The 25,343-nt window shown below is 42.0% G+C and overlaps 1 protein-coding gene across 1 annotated transcript in view; it reads right to left on the reverse strand.

Annotated features, from left to right (window-relative positions):
* The window catches only part of NDST2 (N-deacetylase and N-sulfotransferase 2), a 687,503-nt gene that overhangs the window by 252,855 nt on the left and 409,305 nt on the right, over positions 1-25,343 (reverse strand).

A 25,343-nucleotide genomic window follows, 5' to 3' on the forward strand; every position in this document is an offset into this window, starting at 1 on the left:
TTGATCCAATAAAGATAGGGTTTTGTGATCTGTTTCACAACAACCATTGGGGCAACTTAGTCCTCTGAGGATCATTATCATTCCATATTAATATATATGGTCTTATTTGAATATAACTTGATTAAGGTGCTGGAAGTTTTGTTGTTGAATTAGATATATTGGAGAGTTTGGAGGCATCTAATTTGAGACAAAATTACAGTAAATCAAATGGGAAGGCAAAAAAGCATGGCAAGCCTCTACTCACAAGTACTTTGATCTATGCAGATTTATTGAGTATTATTTCTCAGCTCTGCAAAATGTTTTGTTCACCTGAATGAAATAACTACCCTTCATGTTTCTTCCCCCATAGGATGGTTGTTGGGACTAGTCCCAGGTTATATTTCACAAGATGAGGGAGGCACTGTCACAAACATAATGGATGGCACAGAGGCATCAGAAAGCAAGGTCAAGCTTTAAAAAGAATCTGCAGATTGTATAATGTAATTTGTGCACACCTTCTAGGGGATTGTTTAACAGCATAAATTCCTCTCTAAACATTCATGAGAGCTTTAGGAAGAATAGTTTCCTAAAAAGTAGCCCTCAACAACACATTTTAAAAGGCACTATTAGATAAAGATATTTAAAAATATTTATATTCCACTAATCCACATTATGTCCTTTGTTGATTACAATAAAACATATGAAACAAATTCTCTCCCTTTCTGTTCCTTCCTTCCCTCCCTCAATCCCGTTGTCCACCATCTCTCTCCCTCTCCTGTTTTTAGACCCATTATTTCCCCCCCCAGTCTGGTTTATGCATGCCTCTTTGAACCCCCCCTTCCTCCCTCCATGTACTTCTACACCAGGGCCCTCCTCCCCAGAAGGCCTTTCCCCCCCCCCAAGGCCTGCATGTTCCTCCCCCCTTTTTACATTATGGCAGCAGCTCGGGTCAGCCAGTCCCCCTTGCTGATCTCCTCCAGGAGCATTGATCCTTGGTCTGGGAAGTCACTGTGCGCAACGACCGTTCGCGAGCTCAGTCCAGTGCACACACCTCCAGCTCCAGATGAGTTTCCTCCAGCCAATCTTTGACGAATTGAGCTTTTTTCCTAGCCGAGCAAATGTTCAAATATACTCCTAAAGATTATGGCAACCTGATAGAACCAAAGACTCTGAGTATTGTACATTTTTTAAGAGCCGTTGTCTTTTAAACATTGATCTCGGGGGATGACAGGAGGTATAGACCCCCGGAATTGAAAATGGCCCAGATTCCGTGCAGTCATGAAGAAAATGAACAGAACTAAAGGATTTTTCAGGCCTAGTGATTCTGTCCCATGTAAAATGGGTTGGAATTAATTCAAAGGCTAAAGCACTTGGGACCCCGCTTCTAGTGTCTAGCGAGTAGAGAACAAGAAAGACAAGTAACTTTCCTATAAAAACAGCCATTGTTGATCTAAAAGCTACAAGCAAAATCATAAAATATAAACTAAAACCCAACAATATAAACAATATCCAGGTAAACCAGCACTTATCTTCTAGAAGTATTCAACTTTTAGACTCTTCACCAGTCGCTTCACAAAGGCCATTAGGCGCTAGCACATTTAAATAGCTCAGCTTCTGCCGCGGTAGTAGAGGGTGAAGCAAGCTCCAACACCCCTGCACAGATTGCTGCTCAGGACGCAAATTGCCTCCAACTCTCAGTGGCACCTGGCTCACGCCACCAGTGCACATGCCTCTAGCTCTCAGTGGCGCCCTGCTCAAGCTCCCTCTTGACTTTGTTCAACTTTAGGAGACTGGGGGAGGGGGGTTGGTCATCGAATCGGTCAGGCCGATTTTTTTACAAAATGAATCAATTCACCCAATTCGAATTGGAAATCGGGCAGCACTACTATGCAGAGTCCAACTTCTTGGTGGTTCTGTTTAACTTTTGTCTACATATTTCTATTTTACTCCCTCCTCTTTTTTTACAAAATAATAGTGTGGTTTTTAGCACCAGCTGTGGTGGTAACACCTCCGATGCTCATAGGAATTCTATGAGAGAGAAAAAAATGAGTTCTATAAAGGAAGTATTCAACGAACTATGCAGGGCAACAAAATGAAAGGTCTTGCTAAAAAATATAATATGTAAATAATTAAATTAGTGATAGGAAGACCTCAGTGTAGGATTATGTGATCAAAAAAATGAATGAACGTACAATACTATAATCCGTGTGTCGCCTAGACCACACATCTCACCATCATAGAATCTTCCATGTGAGTACAAATTGGTGCTAAATTAATACAGTGAAAAAAACACCAAAACCGTGTAAACCATCATAATGTTACACTAGCATAGTTCGTGAAACTAAAGTATAACTGCACAGTCCAAACTGATATGAGAAAGAAAAAGCTTATCTCAATGGGAGATCTGAAGATCCATGCAACTCTCAAATAGTATCAGGACTCAAATCCAAAGGCATGGCAGGAACCTGCGCTAATTAACAATTTCAAAAAGCAAAGACGCTGACAAAGCAACAGTGTGAGAGACAGTTGAGAAGCAGTCGTATTGTTGTCCTATATAAACTCGGGTTTTGTTAACCTTCATAGGAATTCTATGAGCATTGGAGCTATTACTGCCGTGGCTGGTGCTACAAACTGCACTACGGTTTAGTAAAGGGGGGGAGGGTTAGTGTGTGATTACATATTCCATATTGGGTGAAGGTGTTTCTGTGGTCTATGTGTGTATTGACTGTGCAGGATCTATCTGTACTAGTTTGGCTTGTTTAGTTTTACAAAGGGTGTATTGATGTTCTACTGCTCACTGCAGTATGTAAGATGTTGCCTTTTCCTAGGGTACACTCTTGTGCGATGTGCAGTATGTTAATAAAAAATCATGTTTTTCAGCTTTTCATATAGATGGGGGGGGGGAAATGATGGTCCCGAGAGTCACATATACTAGGTACGCCACTGCCATCACCTCCTATGGGGAAAACAGCATAAGCTGCACTGCCACCTAAACAGATTCTCAAAAAATATAGAATAAGTAACTCAAAATTAAAAATACAGATATGCATACGAAGCTTGAAACCAGGAAGACAAACCTTCTATGCAGTAGAACACTGGAAAAATAAAAAACAGAAATACAGTTCCTCTGTACTGTGTAAAAATATGAAAAGAGATGCACATTCCCACAGGTTACAAATTCCAATTATACTCCAGAAAAATCAAAATAAAAAAGGCTTTGTATCTATTCTTCTTGTCTGAACATTAATTATACTTTTTTCCCCAAATTCAATAAGACTATCAGTGGCGTATCTAGTATATTTGACAACTGGAGCCAATCATTTTTTAAATACCCCCTCCTTTAAATGAAAAAATATTTTTAGTCACACAAGGGTGTAACTAGGAAAGGGTAGCATCTTAAACACTGCAGTGTGCACTAGAACAGTGTTCTTCAACCTTTTTACACCCATGGACCGGCAGAAAAAAAAGAATTATTTTGTGGACCGGCAAACTACTAGGACTAAAATTTAAAAACCCCATTTCCGCCCCATCTCCGCGAGCTCGGTCCCCACAAATCATCTGATCCCATCCACACAAGCCTCAGTTATGATTTTATATTGAATGTATTTTATTAAAGTATAAAAAGAAACAATATTCTGTACAATTGTCATTTTATAAATACAAATAATTCAGAGCAAGGATCAACAAAACCCTTCTCCCCTCCCCTTCACATATATCCCCTCTACTATCAAGAAAACTGAACAAGCCAAATTATTACAGAATGCTACACAGAAATATCATGCTAACAGAATACTGCAGTCACACATGACAGGAATAGTTTTCGGGGAGTGCAACTAGGGCAACTGCCCCCAGGTCAGAGAGCGCCCTAAACCAGCTGGAAGCTAAAGAAGCACTGCCTGGGTTTTGCAATCCCCAGTTATGTCTAACACCAGCTCTAGCAGGATATATATTTCAAATCTGATATATTCTAATCACAAAATAGAAATAAAATTATTTTTTTCTACCTTTTGTCGTCTCTGGTTTCTGCTTTCAATCTTCTTTTCACTCTCTTCCTTCCAGCGTCTGCCCTCTCTGTCTCTTCAATCCATCATCTGCCCCTTCCATCCACTCTGTCCTCTCCCCCTTCCATATGGTATCTGTCTTCTTTCTATGCTCCTCTCCCCTTTCCATCCAGCTTGTGCCCCCTCTCTCCTTTTTACATGATTCATTCCAGCTTCACTGCTCTCTTCATTTTTATCTCTCCTCACCAGATCTATCATCGTTGTCCCTCTCTGCTTATTTTTCTGCTGACCCCTTCCTATCATCAATCTCTCTACTTTCTCATGCCTGTGTCTCCCCTTCCCCTCCTCTAATCTCTCTGCCAGCTGTTTCCTTCATTTCTTCATTCTCCCTTCCCTCCTCCTCCTGTCCAGCAGTAACTCTCTTCCCTTCCTCCCCTCCCAGCAGCATCTCTCCTTCTCCCTCCCAGTAGCAGCTGTCCCTTTTTATCCCTTGCCCAGGAGCTTCCCAGATTCCTTTCCCTCCTCCTCTCCCCTAAGCATCTCTCCTTCTCCCTCTGCAGTAGCAGCTGTCCCTTTTTTTTCCTTGCCCAGCAGCTTCCCAGATCCCTTTCCCTCCTCCCTTCCCAGAAGCATCTCTCCTTCTCCCTCTCCAGTAGCAGCTGTCCCTTTTTTTCCTTGCCCAGCAGTTTCCCAGATTCCTTTCCCTCCTCCCCTCCCAGAAGCATCTCTCCTTCTCCTTCTCCCTCTGCAGTAGCAGCTGTCCCTTTTTTTTCCTTGCCCAGCAGCTTCCCAGATCCCTTTCCCTCCTCCCTTCCCAGAAGCATCTCTCCTTCTCCCTCTGCAGTAGCAGCTGTCCCTTTTTTTTCCTTGCCCAGCAGCTTCCCAGATCACTTTCCCTCCTCCCTTCCCAGAAGCATCTCTCCTTCTCCCTCTCCAGTAGCAGCTGTCCCTTTTTTTCCTTGCCCATCAGCTTCTCAGATTCCTTTCCCTCCTCCCCTCCCAGAAGCATCTCTCCTTCTCCCTCTGCAGTAGCAGCTGTCCCTTTTTTTTCCTTGCCCAGCAGCTTCCCAGATCCCTTTCCCTCCTCCCTTCCCAGAAGCATCTCTCCTTCTCCTTCTCCCTCTCCAGTAGCAGCTGTCCCTTTTTTTTCCTTGCCCAGCAGCTTCCCAGATTCCTTTCCCTCCTCCCCTCCCAGAAGCATCTCTCCTTCTCCCTCTCCAGTAGCAGCTGTCCTTTTTTTTCCTTGCCCAGCAGCTTCCCAGATTCCTTTCCCTCCTCCCCTCCCAGAAGCATCTCTCCTTCTCCTTCTCCCTCTCCAGTAGCAGCTGTCCCTTTTCTTTCCTTGCCCAGCAGCTTCCCAGATCCCTTTCCCTCCTCCCCTCCCAGAAGCATCTCTCCTTCTCCTTCTCCCTCTCCAGTAGCAGCTGTCCCTTTTTTTTCCTTGCCCAGCAGCTTCCCAGATTCCTTTCCCTCCTCCCCTCCCAGAAGCATCTCTCCTTCTCCTTCTCCCTCTCCAGTAGCAGCTGTCCCTTTTTTCCCCTTGCCCAGCAGCTTCTGATAGTGTCTTTCTCCCCTTCCAGCAGCTCTTCTTACTTCTCAGCGCAGCGATTCAGGAAGGCAGCCTCGGGTCCTTTGTTGGGTCGCGCCACCTCTGAGGAAAGAGGAAGTTGCATCATCAGAGGCAGCCGCGACTCAGCAAAAGCCCCGAGGCTGCCTTTGTGTATCGCTGCGCTGGGAAGTAAAGGAGAGCTACAGAGAGGGGAGAAAGCCACTGTCGGAGGCTCCCCAAGATCTCTCCGTCCCAGCGCAGACTTCGGATGTTGATCTTGCCGGCCCTGCGCGGACCGGCAGGAAGTTGAAGTCAGTCAGTCTTGCCGGCCCTGTGCGGACCGGCAAAAATTTCCTGCGGACTGGCACCGGTCCACGGACCGGCGGTTGAAGAACTGTGCACTAGAACATCAATACACTCATTGTAAAATTAAACAAGCCAGATTAGTACAGATTGATCCTGCACAGTCAATGCAAACAGAAAACCATTTCTTTTTCATTCATGCAGAACATAAATGCATCCTCATCCAGAACAGAATAAGTAATTGCAAATTAAATTGTAGAAATATATAGACAAACAAGAAGCCAGACTCTGCATACAGTGTAACACCACAGAAACAATGATGCATGCCCCCTAATACTATACACAATATAAAGAATACCAGATGTAAATTTGAAAAATAAAATGACAAATAACAATCACCACTTTACAAATTAACAAATAGAAATAAAACAAAAGATAGAAAATAAGATATCATTTTTACAATTAGCTTTCAGATGTCAAAAACACCTTCTTCAGGTCAGTACAGTATACTGCAGTTATGGTATCCTGTCCTGACCTGACCTGAGGAAGGGGGTTTTGGTCTCTGAAAGTTAGTCAAAAATATATTAAAATTAGTCTAATAAAAAGATCACCATATTTTCTATTTTGATATGTTTATCAACACAGCTTCAATACTAGTTTATCCTAAACAATTTTTAAAAAAAATTCTTTTTTTTCTACCTTTGTCATCTCTGGTTTCTGCCTTCCTCATTTTCTCTTCACTTTCTTCCTTCCATAAGGCATCTGCCCTCTTTCACTGCACCTTCCATAACCTGTCAACCCTCTCCCTCCACCATCCAGCCTGTGCCGCTATTCTCCTTTTTACATGTTTCATTCTAGCTTGACCCTTCTGTCCATTTCTCTCTCTCCTTTCTCTGTCTCCCCCTCCACCCATACACTGGCTTGTCTCCCCTCTCCTCTCCTTTCCTTCCTCACTCCACCCCACTCCATGATTTGGCATCTGTCTCCTTCCCTTCCATCTCTCCCTCCCTTCTTCCTTCTTCATTCCCCTAATGGTTTGGCATATCTCTCCTCTCCTTTCCTCCCCCCAGGTCTGGCATCTCAATCTTCCCTTCTATATCTCTCTTACCCCACCCTATGTTCTGGCATCTCTCTTTCCCTCCCCTTCCCCTTATAGTTGCATCTGTCTCCTTCCCTATCTCTTCCCATCCCCCATGCATGTATCTCTCTCTTCTTTATCCCTCCCCTCATGGTTTGGCATCCCTATCTCCTTCCATCTCTCCCTCCTTTCTTTCTCCCTCTCCATGTTCTGGTGTATCTCTCCTCTGCTTTCCTTTTCTAGCCCCCACCCCATGGTCTGCATCTCTGTCTCCTACCCTTCCATCTCTCTCCTCTTCTCTGCTTCCTTTCCCTCCCTTCCACATGGTCTGGCATCTCTTTCTCCTCTCCCTTCCTGGTGGTCCTTCTTTATTCCTTCCTCCCTTCCAATTTGGTGGCTTTCTCTTTTATCCCTCCCTCCATCCAACTGGGTGCGAATTTTCTTGTACCCCTCTCTTTGCTATTTGTAAGCTTTGGGTTGTGAGCAGCATTAATGAGCAGAACACGCTGCCTCTGGTGGACCTAGTAGCATTCCCTCTGCTTCAAATTCCTGTCCCTGCAGAGGCAGGATGTTGCAGCAGAGCGAAAGCTTTTGGGGCCGCTGAAGGCAGTGTGTTTAGCTAATTAACACTGCTGGAAGCCCAAAGTTTGCAGGCTGCAGGATGGAGAGACCGGATTTTGGATTGGAACACTCCTGATGAGCTGCACCTGGGGTGGATCGCCACCCCCCCCCCTTCTTGGTATGCTTTTATAGTAGTAGTAGTAGTGCATCTGTGGTTACATTGGGGGATGCTCAGGCACCTTGCAAGGTGCCCCTCCAAAGGAACACCACCTTGTAGTAGTGGAGGGGCTATTATGTTTCAGTGACTTGAGGGGGCTATGCTGTAAGGTCACCCATTTCAGACAGGTCTCTGAGGAGAAACCAGAGTGTGTCCCAAACCTGTAGAAGTCAAGATGGAGTTTGAGGCAGAAGTGCTACGAGTCAGCTCCTGTGTTGGCATCTGTTTTAAGCCATTTTCTCCCCATTTGTGCTTGTTACAATGGGGAAGAAGAAAGGACAGATATGTACCTACCCACAGGAGCAAGGTTCTGTTCTTGAGTTGATTTAAACTATCCTCAAGTTTGCTGACATTATGACCTATGGATCCTTTATAGTGCCTTTGGAGGGCCCAATATTTAATGTTGAACCTTTTTTGCAGAGTGGACGTCTTTGAGCCCTGAAGATAGTCTGCCTCCACTGAGATTACAAAGTAGTTTGTTGGCTTCTGCACTGTCTCAAAAGGTGCATCAGAAGTATTCATCCTCATCAAGCAGGGAGCCAGTGTGTGGAATGTCCCATTATCCCCCAAGTTGGCTGGGGAAGAGGATATCAGAAATCAAGGTTTGACACTGCAACAACTGGAGTTTCTGAGTTGGTTCAGCATGGCACTGCCCTCTGTGGATTTTAGAAACCAGAAGTACGGTAGTTGACTGTGACACTATATTGGAAGCCATCAAGATGTTGGACTCAACTTGTCCCTACATTAAACTGTGATGGTATTTCTGGAGAAGACTGGTGATATCCAGACCCAGGTGGAAGTACAAAATGTTTAGATCTACCCTAATAGGAACCTTTGTTCTGGAACTGGACTGAAATTTGGGGTTATGTAATTACTTCAGATAAACGTATATATGAACAACTTTGGGGTTCTAATGATTTTTCTTTGATAACCCCAAAATGCTGTAAGGACATTTTTGAAATTTCTCCCAAGGGTCTTGATGATGGGGCTGTCTTTTAAAATTTCCATTATATATCATGTAAAGTTTAATGGTGGTGATTTGTTACCATATTTCTTGAACCCAAGCAATTGTTGAAATTTTTGATGCCTTGGGAGGTCGGTCCTACTGCGATTGTAGTTACCTTTAGTTAGCATGTAATATGGCAGTCACTGTATAGGATTCATCTGCTTTGAAGTTAGGTTTATTCTTTTTTTTCCTGAATGTTTCCTGCTCGACTCCAGTAACATTGTGGACTAATAAATTATATTTATTTCCTATATTAAAGTGTTTCTCTGTATATTTATATCTTAAGAACATAAGAATAGCCTTATTGGATCAGACCAATGGTCCATCAAGCCCAGTAGCCTCTTCACATTGTGGCCAATCCAGTTCACTAACACCTGGGGCAAAACCCAAGGAATAGCATTATTCCATGCTACCAATCCAGAGCAAGCAATGGCTTCTCCCATGTCTTTCTCAATAACAGACTATGGACTTTTCCTCCAGGAACTTGTCCAAACCTTTCTTAAAACCAGCTATGTTATCTGCACTTACCACAACTTCTGGCAAGGCATTCCAGAGCTTAACTATTTTCTGAGTGAAAAAAAAATTTTCCTATTGGTTTTAAAAGTATTTCCCTGTAACTTCATCGAGTGTCCCCCTAGTCTTTGTAATTTTTGACGGAGTGAAAAATTGATCCACTTGTACCCATTCTACTCCACTCAGGATTTTGTAGACTTCAATCTTATCTCCCCTTAGCCGTCTCTTTTCCAAGATGAAGAGCCCTAACCGTTTTAGTCTTTCCTCATACGAGAGGAGTTCCATCCCCTTTATCATTCTGGTTGCTCTTCTTTGAACCTTTTCTAGCACTACCATATCTTTCTTGAGATAAGGAGACCAGAACTAAACGCAATACTTCAGATGAGGTCGCACCATGGAGCAATACAGAGGCATTATAACATTCTTAGTCTTGTTAACCATCCCTTTTTTAATAATTCCTAGCATCATGTTTGCTTTTTTGGCCGCCACCACACATTGGGTGGAAGGTTTCATCGTATTGTCTACAGTGATACCCAGATCTTTTTCTTGGGCGCTAACCCCCAAGTTAGACCCTAGCATCCGGTAACTGTGATTCAGATTATTCTTCCCAATGTGCATCACTTTGCATTTGTCCACATTAAATTTCATCTGCCAATTAGATGCCCAGTCTTCAAATTGCCTAAGGCCCACCTGCAATTTTTCACAATCTGCATGTTTTAACATCTTTGAACAGTTTAGTGTCATCTGAAAATTTAATCACTTCGCTCAGATAATTTATAAATAAGTTAAATAGAACCAGTCCCAGTACAGACTCCTGTGGTACTCCACTGTTTACTCTCCTTCATTGAGAAAAATGAACATTTAACCCTACCCTCTGTTTTCTAGCCGATAACCAATTCCTAATCCACAATCAGGAACTTTATCAAAAGCTTTCTGAAAATCTAGATACACTATATCAACCGGATCACCTTTAGCCACATGTTTATTCACACCTTCAAGCAAATTGGTGAGGCAAGATCTCCCTCGGCTGAACCCATGCTGACTCAGTCTCATTAAATCATGTTTGTCTACATGTTCTACAATTTTATTTTTTATAATTGTTTCTACCATTTTGCCCAGCACTGAAGTGAGGCTTACCGGTCTGTAATTTCCCAGATCTTTCCTGAAGCCCTTTTTAAAAATTGGTGTAACATTGGCCACCCTCCAATCTTCAAGTACTATAGACGATTTTAGCTTGACTATTAAGTTGAATCTAATATAATAAAATGGTAGGACGCGCATGCGCACTAAAAAAATCGTGTTCCCTGGTCCCGTCGCGGAAACACGAGTGCGCATGCGCGCCTACTACGTCACCACAGCCTGCTCTCCACCTCGCGCCGCTACAGGCCCCACACTCGCAACTCACACATCCGCTGCAGCCTAGCAACTCCGACCACAACCTTCCCCCCTCAACCGCCTAGGAGCTGCGGCGGGGGCTTTCAGAACAGAATATGATTACCATCTTTCTTTAGGCAGCCCCGGTTGTTTACTTGGATTCAATGTCAGCATTAGGGTTCGCCAGCCGTGAGAGCCGGGTGAGTAAGGCCGCCGCAGCCTCGCCGCTAGGTAGGGGGACAACAATGGCGCTTATGCTCAAGCCGCCGCCACGACTCCTCTCTCGAACCGCACCAGGATTGAGAGAGGAGCTGCGGCGGGGGCTTGAGCATAAGCGCCATTGTTGACCCCCTACCTAGCCGCGAGGCTGCGGTGGCTTTCCTCACCCGGCTCACATTGAATCCAAGTAAACAACTGGGGCTGCCTAAAGAAACCGGTGCTTGGCCCGCCAAACAATTCCTGCCGTTGCCGAAATTTGCCCCACCGTTCCTTCCCTTCCTCCATCACGTCAGTTCAGCTCCGTCTATGTTAAAAGCAGCTGCTTTGAAATTGGAGCCCTGCCGCCACTGTAACACATTCCCTCTGCCGCGGTCCCATAGGTCAGAGAAGGGGCGGGACCAAGGCAGAGGGGAACGTGCTACGGCAGTGGCAGGCCTCCGATTTCTACGTGGCTCCTTTTAACATTGGTGGATTCACTGCACCTGATGGAGGGAGGGAAGGAAAGGTGGTTGGGCGCTGTTGAGCCCCTCTTTGCCCTCAGATCCTCTCCTAACTGCTCCCTCCTGTATCAGACCACTGGGGGGAGGTGCCTGTCTTCAGCTGCAGGGATGGAGGGAGGGAAGAAGAAAGAAGGGTCCCTGGCAAGCGAGTTATCAAAATCCAACCATAGCCTGGGACCCCTACATGATATGAATAATGACCAGACAACAAAAGGTAAGAAAAATAATTTTATTTTTTGTTTTGTGATTACAATATGTCAGATTTGAAATGTGTTTTGAGGGAGGCTGCCGCTGCGGCTTTGGACAGAGGGGTACCATTTTCGTGGGAGCCGGCCTTCAGAGAGGCTTGGGACGCAGGGACGGATGCAGGAGGGGCTGCCACTGCGAAGGGCTTTGGTGGGGGAGCCAGCCAGACTGCGAGTGTGGGGACGTTGTAAGCACAGATTGGTCAAGGAGCTGCCGCTTCCGAGGCTTTGAAATTGCTCTCCCACCGTCACTCCCTCCCGCCCCGGCTCTGCCTCTGCCCCTGCCCAGGTTCAAAAGCAGGAGAGGCAGTCATCTAGCACCCGTTAATCTAACGGGCTTAAACACTAGTTCTAAAATAAAATAATAAAAAATGTACAAAGTGGTGCGCCATTAATTATTAAAGATATTGATTGTGTTCCTTTTTTTGAGGGCCCATCTCCTTTATCTGAAGATATGATCTATAGGTTACAATTGGAGATGAATGTTCTCTCTTTTTATTTTTTGAATTTGTTATGGAACACTGTTTCACCCAAAGAATTGTACAGAATTTGTCAACTAAGATTTAATACTAAAAATGCAGGCTCACCCATTTAGGCTACAAAAACCCAAGGGAGTGGACACACTAAGTCCATTTACTAGAGTTACTCAGTAGAAGGATCCCTAAAAATTATTATGTAATAAACTGCAAATAATTCTGCTGATCATTTGAATGAGTGATTAATACATGCTAATAAAGTATTATTTTGGTCTATTTGTGATCTCTGGTTGGAATGCCAATTTTCATAGTACTATAAATGAATTTTAGAAAAAAATAAGTGTTACAAAATGAGGCCTCTTATACAATGACAATCATTTAATTTTCCTTCCATAAACCAAAGTCTGTATCAATATCATTTCTTGCTCTTGTCCTAAAAGGGTGTTCTAACATGATACCCTCTAATTTTTCTTATAGAAACTTATGAACTACTTTTCCCATTTATATGTTGGCTTGTTATTTATTTTCTTACGGTTTACCTTTAGATAAGCACTAATGAACGGTCTGTTTTGAACTGGAATGTAATAAAACTAGGAGACAGAAGTTGGGCTGTGGGTACAGAGAGCAGAAGTGAATTCATTTACAATATAGCTGTTGAAAAGACCAATACTAGAAAACACCGTGGCTCATTTCCATTACCAAAATTAATTACCATTTCTCGACAGTGACTGTGACAGTAATCTGTGTAATGTTTTCATTCATTTTCAGCCAAAGTGGATTAGCTTTTTTGAAAAAACAGAGAACTGCTCTGCTAATTAACATCAATCAGTTCTCCAAAAGAAAATCAGAGATTTGTCCCAATAACAAGCACATTCTAGTTAGAAAACCAAATAGACCAGGTTGTAAATTATCCGATCAATTTTTTTTTTCCAGCTGTACAAAACATCTCTCATGGTTTTATTTGCATTAGACATGCTTTTTTTTTTTCTTTCCAAGGTTATGCTCAAGGGTCAAAAAAATATGGGTGCCTAGTCATCAAATTTCCAGCATGAATTTTTTTTTAAAATTCCTGTGGCTGCCTTCATTAGAGACAGGAAAATTTTATTTTCCAGAGCCATTGATTCAGAAATCAGCAGTGTGATCTTCCCAACTCTCATAGGCACTGGATGCAGAGCAACATCAGCATCCCAGAAATACTATGACTTGACAGATTTGAAGTTGGCAAAGAAAAAATTGTCAATACATTTATAAAAATAAAAGAAATTCCAAACAATTAATAAATGTAGACTCCTTAGAGGCAAGCGATCTGGTAACCTTAAGATCAAAAATTACATAACTTTTCTTTTAATCACAGGTGCTAGCTCTGTGGGTGCAATGGGTGCTTGAACACCTCTAATATTGAGCAAACCCCTTCACTTATGTATAGGAAGGGATCAGTTTTGTTGGCTCCTCTGCTTTTATTTGATACCCTGAAAGTTTATAAAACTGGGAGAAGAATAGTATTTCTAAATGCGATAATAAAAGGGGGGGAAAAATAGCTGCACTTTCAGCAATTGAGATATATTGGTGGGAATAAGGAAAAATTTGCACTGCCAACCTCTGTTCACTTTCTTTTCTATGGATTAAAGGATGACTTCAGTTCCGGTGTTGTCAATCCAGCAACATAGAGTAAGAAACTTCTGCCAAAATATTAAAGAAATAGGCAAAAGGTGTACATGAGGTAATGGACGAAATTCTATAAATGGCACGGTGTCAGGTTAAAAGCGCGCCGGGACAAAGGCGCGCGCAGACAATTGAGCGCAGTGTGGAGGTGTGCGCTGCAGAAAATTAATGTATTTAGGGCTCCGACGGGGGTGGGCGTGGGGGAATAGAGAGCGCGCGGCGTTGTGCGGGGTTGTAACCCCCCACATTTTACTGAAAACTTCACTTTTTCCCTGTTTTTAGGGAAAAAGTTAAGTTTACAGTAAAATGTGGAGGGTTACAACCTCCCAAACCCCTCACAACGCCGGCATGATCTCTATTAAGTAAACTGGGGGGGCTCCCCAACAAAAACCCCCATCGGAGCCCCTAAAAACTGTAATTTTCTTCGGCGCGCACCTCCGTCTTGCACTCAGTTGTCGGCGCGCGCCTTTGTCTTTCGCGGGGTTGTCTATGAACCAAATGGCACTAATAAAAAAAAAGTAAATAAACCCTGGAAAAAACAGTCTATAAATGGCCCTCCAGGTTGAGTGTCCTTTATGGACTAGTGCTTAGAGCTGATTCCCGTGCCAAGTTGGGCACCAGTATAAACCTGGTGTAAATGCTGGTCCCAAAGCATTGCATTTGGGCATCAAAATAGCTCTACTCTATAAAACCATACACAACTTTTCAAATTCCCCTGCCCCTCTCCCTTTTAATTTCCATTCCAGGGGATTTAGGCACTCAGTCTCATAGAATATTGTGCAGGCGATTCATGTGCAAATCCCAGTTATTGTCAACTGTAATAATCATTAACATCAATTAATTGCTAGTTATTGGCTTGTTAAACAATTTAATTATATGTACTGTATTTTTCGCTCCATAAGACGCACTTGACCATAAAACACATCCAAGAATTAGAGGAGGAAAATAAAAAAAAAAAACATTCTGAACCAAATTCTCCCTGCCAAGCTCTGAACCCAACTCCACACTCCTTGCCAGACTCTGCACCGTGTCCCCCTCCCTGCCAGGCTCTGTACCCTGCCCCCCCCTCTCATGGTCTAGTGCTAGGCTGGGACAGGGCAGGCAGGCCTAGTTGCCTAGTGGCAATCAGGCAGGTCTAGTGACAGACAGGCAGGCAGGGCCCCCACCCCACCCCACGGCCCCCCAACCCGAGGCAAGCAGGCAGGCTGGGTCCCCCACCCGGAGGCAGGCAGGATCCACCCTTACCTTAACTCCTCCGGCGGTCCAGCACTATAAGACAGGAGCTTTCAGCCTCTTGCCCTTCCATCCAGCTTTCTCCCCAAGCAGCAGCAGAGTCAGAGCGGCAGGCTCGAGTTTTTTGCTTCCTGCCTTGCCGCTCCGTGAATAGCGGTCCAGCGCTGTAGAGCAGGAGCTTTCGGCCTTCTGCCCTTCTCTCCCCGAGTGGCACCGGCAGAGCAGCAAGCAGGCAGGTGCGAGTTTCTTGCTTCCTGCCTTGTCCCGTGCCACTCTGTGAATGGCTGCCTCAGTTCTCGCGAGAACTGAGAGAGCCATTCACAGAGCGGCGCGGTACAAGGCAGGAAGCGAGAAACTCGCACCTGCCTGCTTGCCGCTCTGCCACTGCCACTCGGGGAGATAAAGCATGAAAGCTCCTGCCCTACAGTGCTGGACCGCCATTCACGGAGTGGCAAGGCAGGAAGCGAAAACTTGCGCCTGCCTTCTTGCCGCTCCGACTCTGCCGCTACCTGGGGAGAAAGCCGGATGGAAGGGCAGGAGGCTGAAAGCTCCTGCCCTACAGTGCTGGACCGCCTGTACTGCTGGAGAAATGAGGGTGTGTGTGTGTGTGGCGGGGGGGGGGGGGGTTAGTTAGTATTCGCGCCATAAGACGCACCTTTATTTCCATCTACTTTTTTGGGGGAAAAAAGTGTCTTATAGAGCGAAAAATACTGTAAATACCTACATGGTAAATGCACATGAGTTGAGTCTCTTTCATTTGAAAGGAAGCTCTGGAATGAGAGGGCATAGGATGAAGTTAAGAGGTGATAGGCTCCAGAGTAATCTAAGGAAATACATTTTTACAGAAAGGGTGGTAGATGCTTGGAATAGTCTCCAGGAAGAAGTGAAGACACAGACTGTGTCTAAATTGGAAAAAGCATGGAATGGGCACGTGGGATCTCTTAGAGAGAGAAAGAGATAATGGTTGCTGTGGATGGGCAGACTGGATGGACTATTTGGCCTTTATCTACCATCATGTTTCTATGAGATATGCAGCAAAATACAAGGTTTGTCCAATCAGATAAGAGAATTTACATTGTAAGAAAACACTTTTTAGACCCTAGTATTTTATGTCAGCTCCTCCAATCTCAGTAGAACTAAAGGCTGGGGTGAGCAAAGCTCATTGACTGATCTGCTCCAAATAATAGTAATAGGAGGAGAAGGGACAGGAAGAAAAATCTAATTTAAAATCAAAGTATGACAGAATGTTTGTGCCCAGACCATTATATATTTTATCTAGTTGAGTGATAAACTTATAATTTTACATAACAGTTTGCCCTTTCCATTTGAACTACAAGTTAAGCAAAGAAACAGAATTGCAATTCCTAATAAATATAATATCAGTAATGATTTCTCCTATTTGAAATGAGTGCATTTTAGTCAATGAATGCTAAATATAATGGATCCATTTAATCAGACTTATGCATCATTTGCAATTCCACTCATAATACAAGCTGTTTCCTGTATAGGAAACTGCTAGCAAGTACTCTAATTTACTAACAGAAAATACCCACCTCCCTCAAGAAAAGTGTCTTTTTTTTGTAGGACTCAATGTCTTCCCCAGAAAAGCAGATTTCGTATGAACCCTCGTTCAAGCTTCTGCTTCTTGGGAAAACCTAGCTTTGCTCTTATGACAAGCCTAAAAACAATATGGAAGATAGCCCTTGTGACAGATGTCCTGCTTTCTGTCACAGTAAGATAGCAGCAACATATGGATTATTTATGGATTAAAAATATTTGACAGAAAAGAAACATGCTTGAGACACTGTATGAAAACTCTGTGATGAAAGCTGGGTGTTTAAAGGAGAGCCCTTACATATAGAACAAAAAAAAAAAAGGCGAGAAAGAGACCAACACACAGAAAACAATGAGTGAGATTTATATTCTGAATTGTTTCTTCCTCATGACTGTGCATTTTGTATCTTTAGAGGTCTGAATCGCTCTCTCTTAGCCAAGAAACTGCATAGTAAAATTTATTGCAGTTGTCAGTAGTAAATCTCTCCTGCAAACACTTCCATTGAAATGCTGAGCAAGTCAGTTGCTAATTAGATATTGTATATATATCTTGTAATAATCTATTTTGCTTGTATCTCTAGCTCTTTTTCCTTTCCCCTAACAATATCATCGGATTATTTTGATCGATGAATTCATTAGTGCTATAATTATATCCTAAAAATACAGCAATGTTTAGATGAAAAGTTTTAGTAGGAGCAAGGATGGGCAGTTAAAAATTCAGGTTATGTGGTCATTGGCAGGGCTGTTAAATGGCAATGGCTGACCTTTCAAAAGAAGCAAATACATGCAGAAAAGTTAATGCACCTTGCAATGGCTCTTGCGAAGCGGCTTGGCAAGATGGGCTAGTTCTGAATTTCTGTTGCAATGAAGAGGGAAATGGATTTTAAAAACAGATGCAAAACAATGATATGCTGGATTTTTTTTTAGGTGTTTTTCATAATGAAGAAAATGCAGCTATCAGCAGTCATGTGTATCCATCTGTATGCATATATTAGACAAACAGCCAGTGAATGTGGCATAAACAGCATTGTACACACCTCATTTCTGCTACAGTTAGCATGCAGTTCACTAATTTGTTTTCTCTAATTATGAACAGAATTTTAATTTGTAAGTCAAAGTTTTCGCTTTCATGTCTTCCTTGGTGTTGCAGTACAGATACAACAATTAAAATCAACGTGATTGCCTAAGATTGCCAAGCTCTAGTAACACTCGTACTGTAGACTTAGGGTTACCACATGTCCAGAAAAACCCGGACATGTCTTCTTTTTAGAGGACTGTCCAGGTGCCTGGACAGAATTTTCATAACTGGGCAGTTTGTCCAGGTTTTGGAAGGCCCTGAGCTCAGGGCCACATCTGGAGGGCCTCTGAGCATGTGCGGATGTGACACAATGATGCCACATGCATACGTGTGATGTCATTGCATCACCTCCATGCATGCTTGGAGGCATTCCAGATGTGGCTTGGACTTGGGGAAGAAGAGATGAGTTTTCTGTGGGGGGTGGGAGCAGGGCTGGGGGCAAAATGGGGCAGGGCAGGGTGGGCCCAAGTGTCCTCTTTTTTCATGAAGAAATCTGGTAACAATAAGTAGACATGTGTCAGCCACTAGCATGACTCACATTGACATTCATACTAAAAATAATGGAAATAAAACACACACATTTAAACTAAACAACAAGTCATTGCTAAAAATATTTTAAGAAAATAAGCCCAAGATATCCAAAAAATTATTTCCCTCCTTCCCAAATTCTTTCCCTTTATATCAGTCCTGCTTATTTGTCTTCAGCTTGCTGAGAAAGAGAGGCAGTTGGAAACCTTACTTGAGACAAAAGCTAGGCTGTTCTGCCATGTTGACTGGTGCACCAGATTTCAAGCTTATCCCTTATCCCCCACTGAGTTACTTATGAAGAGTCAGGAGACAACCACCACTAAGGAAAAACAACTTGATATGATTATTGCAAAGAATGCAAAAATACCTTCAGTGTTTTTTTTTTTTTTAAGACTGATGAAATTGGTAATTGCACAATGAGCATTGCCCTTTCCTCTAGTACCATGAAGTACACATCTCCCTCGTTATTCGCGGGGGATAGGGGCAGAGCCGGACCTCGAATAGGGAAATACCGAGAATATCCAGCTCTGACCCACCCCTGCCTCTCTCCCGCCTTACCTGGTGGTCTAGCGGGCTTTCAGGACAGGAGCGATCTTCCTATGCTCCTGCCCCGTGCAGATCGCCAATAGGAAATGGCTGCCGCGAGTTCTCGTAGTCTCTTGAGACTATGGCGGGAGCTCATGGCAGCCATTTCCTATTGGCGATCTACACGGGGCAGGAGTGTAGGAAGATCGCTCCTGCCCCGAAAGCCCTCTAGACCTCCAGGTAAGGCCTGGATGCCGGGGGGAAGGCAAAAATATGGGTGGTTTCTCCCCCTTCCCCCCAAAAAAATTGCGATTATGTAAAATTGCGAGTGCGGAAACCGCGAATGGGGATGGGGAGTGTAATATATTTTTCAGCTACAAGATATTTGTTTAGAATGATCACCGATTTCTGAGCTTTCCATTACTGTTTTCTGTGTTCTGCTAATGTGTTCTGCTGTGCACTTAAAGCTTGAATTAGCATTTAAATAATGCATTCAAATAATCTTACTCATGGGAATCTACTTATGTTTCTAACTAGTTCGTTTGTTTAGTTATGGCATTTTCCATTTTTGTTACTATTACTATGTCATTGACCGTGTATACTTACAATTTGTTGTGTAATACAATTGGTAATAGGTCATTGACTGTTATATTTTGAAAAATGCTAATAAAGACGATTAAACTTTAAAAAACTTTAAAGCTGCTTGATGTTTAAGTATTTTAGTTCAGCTTACTGATTCTTTGGAAGAAAATAATATTCTTCATCCCCAGCAATCTGGCTATTGAACTAATCATATTTGTTGTGCAGGAATTGCTACCATGGCTTTGTAAAAAGGTCCCATAGTTATTCTTTTTTCTTTCCCTTGTTTTTGTGGTAATTTTCAACATACACTATAATGATCACCATTGTAAAAATTTCTTTTTTGTAACTTTTAATTTGTAGTATTGTATACCGCTGGGCCGGCATTGGCAAAAGGCAGTATACTGATAATTATATTCAATTTAAACTTGTAAATTTATAAAATGCACCTACAAGAGGTTGGATAGATATTGATGATGTATGGATGCTAAATCTAGCTATGCCAAAATCTTGACCAGGTTTAGCAGATCAGCACAGTCAACACTCAACAATGGACACTCCCTGAAACGCTTCATGTAACACATGACTATCTCTACTTCAGGAAACAGGTGAAATCTTGGTTTATTTCTCAAGCCTTTAACTTGCTGGTCACACACACAAGGACTAATGCTGAGTGAACACACTGTAGCAGGACTTTCTTATCCATTACTACCCTAGCTGAGATTATATATTCAAGCACTTTTCTGACTTCACTTGCAACTGTCTTTAAATTAGTCCCCTTGTTCTCTACTTCCCATCACTTCATCTTATCTAGTATTCCAGCTTTGCTTACACCTCTATTCAAATGTTTTATTGTATTGACAAATTAAGTAGCAAACGGCTACAATATTATGTATTGTTATTTGAATAGATTCACTGCTCTGTTACCTATGTTCTGCTTATTCTTGAGTGAATTTTTTTTAAGAAGGCAGTATATAAATCCTAATAAATACATACATATAATGGCTGGAAATGCAGGAACTCAGTATATCTCAGAGTCTGCTCAAGCCTCAGATGCTCCAGAATATAAATCAGATTCTTTCTAAATTGCTCAGCCAAATCAGGCCGATCAGACTGGATATTACTACAGCAGTCATGGAGTTAAAATCAGAATTGAAATCACTACATGAGCAAAAAACCCAGGATGAAATCAACATTGGACAGCACATTGATTTGATGGCTTTATTCCAAAACAGGGATGACAGATAAACAAGACAATATTGAAAACAGACAGCGAAGATGTAATATTAGAATTCTAGGCCTCCAAGAAAAGGATCCTCAGCAATATGTTTTCCAGATAGTTTTGATTTACCACATACGAGTACAGTAGAGTAAGGGAAGTAGAATATGCGTGGAGAGAGCTCAGTTTTCCAGAACCTGGATTCTAAAGATAAGGGGCTCAACCAATGGCTTTCTTTCATTATTTTGTGAATAAACAAAGACTGCTATTCATTACAGAGGTTCATAACCTTTTTTGATTCCTCATACCAAACTACCTCTTTAACTCCATGGTACAACAATCTCTATCTCAAAGAATCCCAAAGGTCTTAATGTATCTCTAGTGCATCCTTGTACTGTGATGTATGTCTAAGCTTCCTTGCACTGTACGAAACTATTCTCCATAAACTATACTGTAAGTCACCTTGAACCTTTATAGGCCTAGTGCGACACACAAATCGCAGATTAGATTAGATACCCCTTTAACTGATCAATGAAATCCTCACACCCCTTTTCTAAAAAATATGTCCACTAGTAACTACTTACATATATCACTAACTATTAGCTGGTAACATGTTGCTAAAATTACAGTGGTAACAGTAGTAGTAGTATATCATCATTAAGTGAAAGCTGTCATCTTCTTCACAACACAGACTCCATGAGACTTAATAGGAGTAAGGTCTTCATTTAACGTACATCCAAATATGTCAAATATAAAAGACATCATGAATGCACCTTTTGAAATCTGGGAGCTAAAATCTGGAATGATCTTCCAGTGAAAATTAGAACTTTATCTACTCACCGTTTATTTCGCAAATTACTGAAAATCTACTTCTTTGAGAAATGGGCTATCTTCATCTGCAATGCTTAGCATTAATATCTATAATTTTAAGTCTTTTGTTCTTACTCATTCTTTTTAAATTGTTGTAATTCTTGTACATTGCTTTGAATCCAGTAGGAGATATAGCGGCATATACGACACCATTAGCATTAGCACACAATTACTCCACCAATAACTGCCCTAATAACTACCTTCACTCTGTCTAGAAAGTTTCAATAAAATTGCCTCAGATTTCAAGACCCTTCTCCGTACCCCAATTGATCTCTTCCTGCACTAACCCCTGATCTAGTTTAGGCAATAATGGCCCTATAAAATGTAGATACTCTGAAATACAAGTATTTGCAGATGTATCTCAATATACATTGAAAAAAGAATAAATCTTTTCAACCCTTAACCCAGATATTGAAAGAGAAAAGAATTAAATATAGGTGAAAGGCTCCATTCAACTCATTTTTCCATCTCATAGAACAACATAGCAGATGGCATATCTTTAGACATTTTTCGAACCAACAGAGAATTTAGATAAATCAGAGTATATGCCTCCTCACGAAATACCTACAGAATCAGGCTGGAGGCTGAAGACTATGAAGTGTTGTGAAGTATCTAATGGAAGACATTACATGCAGGATTTAACAACTTCATTACAAATGGATATGGATCCTTCTGAGCCTAGCTGATTTACTTCCAAGAGAACTAATATCTATGCAGGTCTGAGACAGGGCTAGGCACTGGTTGCTTAATACTTGTGCTATACAAATATGGATCGACTGATGGACAGAAAAAAAACAACAAACTACCGGTAATATCTGGAAGTACAGTGAGAAAGTGTCAGGACTTTGGATGAAGATCTAATTGAATGTGTTTCGGTGTTGGATTAGATTGTCTGTTTTGTAGTGGTTCTGGTCAAATAGTAATTTGTTTGAGGCATACTTTTGAGTGTGTGCATGTATTGGTTGACTGCATTTGAAGTTAAATCCTATTTCTTCTCGGTATCTTTCATAGGATAATCAATGTAATGCCAAACTTTGATGAGTCTATCAGGGTTAGAGAGGAGACTTTACTAGCAGTACTCCTGATTTTCATCCATGTGATAGAATGCTATAGCTATAGCCAGAGGAACTTCTCTTACTTTTTGGGGTGTTTTTTTTCCTTTTACTATCGTAATTCCTTTTTTCTCCCTCTCTGCCATGCTTTTCTTCTGTTGAGAACTGGATGGAAGGGGTAGGGTTTTGAATGAGAATTATAAAGAGCACAAGTAATGGTCAGAAGCAATGAGATGCCTAGCTGTTATGCACTTGAAATGGTTTTACTATGTCAAAACGATATCCTGGAATCTATACAAAATGACTAATCCAATAGTTTTAGAACATCTGTACAAATGGCAACCCTTGGTGTATTTAAAGGAGACATCTCTCAGCACTAGATCATGGTTGGTTGAACAGAGTGTGCTTTCTTCATGTAGCAAGTCTAGAAGAAAGGCAGCTATACTTTTCTTGAAATCCTGAACCTTTGTCATTGAAAAATAACCTCCACAAATTCTGGCTGGAAGTACCAGTATGTCATTTTAATCAGGAAGTTGAACAGAGTCCAAATGACCTTAGCAAATTTCTATATTCCAATGGGCTAATGCTCAAAACCTAACGCTGGTGCTAAAGGCAATTAATGCCAGACTGACACCAACATTAGTGAGCACAGAAATCTCAGATTAGCCAAAGACTAGCACAGAATAGAATGCAATTGTAGTCAAACTGATGTTCATGAGGTCATTTCCTATTCCCTTCCAATTCTCAAAGAACAGTGTAGAAAACAAAACCACCCTTACCACTAAACCTAAAGCCAGGCATGAGGATGTTTGAAGAGTGGATTTCTCAGGATTCTTAATGTAAAATATGCCAGTTTTTATTTAAATTTAAAAATAGAAGGAAGCCCTGCAAGACTCTAAACACTGGCAGTGGCAATGAAACGAATATGCAAGCCAGAGCAAACCTGAAATGAAAGCACACATTGACACCTGTTTCTAGCTTAAATATAAGCCTTCCAAGTGAAAATAATTGGAAAGCTTATACTTAAAGGTGCAGTAAACAAGTGCCAATGTATGTGCTTCATCTTTGTGTTTGCCTGGCATATGTGCATAAGAGCTGAGCTTACCATATAACGTTTGTGCGCAGCACCAGGCACATTATTTCCTCTTAACTTCCTAAATAATGCTCAGATTCTTACTAAAATAAGGTAAAGTAGTCCAGACACCGATACACAATCCAGAATTTAAAAAACACATTGGTGTCACTGAATGCAAGAACTATATGCACACTTCATTCCAGTGTAATATAATTTTCCTACTAACACTATAAGCTGACCAGTACTTGTACTTGAAAACACACTTCATGCCACAAGCCTGATTAAAATGCCCTATTTTCATCATATCCAGCAGAACCTGGAAATTCTTTAGAATCAGCCAAAAAATATCTAAGGCAGACTATATATAATACTGTAGTTTAAATATTAAAAGAGCATATTTTACCTCCAAGCAAAATAGTCTCCTCACACATGGTCCTCAGCTAATGAAAACTGGAACTAAAAGTCATAATGCTTTACAATGGCTGACTGTGAGTCGCATCTGGAGTGACAGCTGATGTCATATCTCCACAGAGAGGCTAATTCCTAAGTAGTTTATCATTCCAAATTTATAGAATTAATTCTTGCTAAGGTTTGTTTCAAAAACATTTATTTGATGCACTCCATGAACCATATAAACAACTAAAAGATCATAACTACATTACTTGGATTATATAGCACCCACCCTCCCCATAGATTCTTTATAATCTCTGGTGAGCTAGTGGTATTTTAAGAGCCAGGAGTGATCCCCAGCTGCTCTTGCCATATCAGCTCTACTATCATAATGGCTGTCATAACCTCTTGTGGCAGAGGTCATTACAGCCATTTTGAGAGCAAAGCCAGCACTGGCAGGAGCGACTGTGAACCACTCCTGCCCTTACTACATCCCTAGACCACACCAGGGATTGTAAAATATGACTGTGGGGAGCACCTATGGGAGGGCAGTGGGGGAGAGGCAACTCCTATTTGGAAGGAAAGGCAGGGGGGGGGGAGAAGGAAAGGAAGGAGACAAACAGGACAAAGCACAAATTTTCGGCTTCCACTAAAAACACTATCACTTCAGCCAAAACTGAAACCATGACTGTAGCCTTTTGGCTGAAACTAAAACTGTAACAGTAACACAACCCCAGAGGAGGACTCGTTTTACAAAAAGTTGAGCTCAGAGATATAAAACTCTGAAGAGGGAGAGGTAACCCCCTCTTAGGGAAAGAGTTTATCTTCCAATCATTGCTTCATAATTGTGACAAACGAGCCCAACTCCAAGGTATGAGAGTTTTAACTATGTATATATATCTCAGTGTGGATGCAATGTGCATTCAACAGACTTTCAAAAAAGAATAAATATTCTGCATTCAGGTAAGCACTAGAGTTTTCAGCACTCATATAATTAGTTCTCAAAAAATACTTATCAGGGTCCCGACGCGGCCCCGTTTCGGTGTCTACTTCAGGAGACCCCGTCTGACAAAGTTGAATTGTACAACGAGTGATAGTCATAAAAAATTTTTAAACACAGGTTCTGAAATGCAAAAAACAAAAGGTCAGAATGCAATGGGTATGGGCTGATACATTCAAAAAGCCACCAACCCATGCAAGTATATAATAAAGCTTCCGGCTGACTAACTGGAAGGGAGCACAAAAGTGTACATACCGTTCTGTTGTTGAAAAATTTCCGTGCTACACAGGACGCCCGTCCCCCACTGCGGTATTTAAACCGGAGAAAAGGCGGGAAAACAAAACGTAGCAGACGTGATGACGTCACTGTTAGCGCTAAAAACAGTATAGAGCAAAAAGCTTCAATGCAAAGCTAAAACAAAGCAAAAATACAGAGCGAAAATACCTAGCTTGTACCAGACATGATCAGAGGAACGCCACCCACTCGATCTCATTGTTGAGGCCGTTAGGATGGAGGGTGTTAAGATCGTAGATCCATTTCTGTTCCTTTCTCCACAG

This window comes from Geotrypetes seraphini, chromosome 4 (genome assembly GCF_902459505.1).
Source record: "Geotrypetes seraphini chromosome 4, aGeoSer1.1, whole genome shotgun sequence".
NCBI lineage: Eukaryota > Metazoa > Chordata > Amphibia > Gymnophiona > Dermophiidae > Geotrypetes > Geotrypetes seraphini.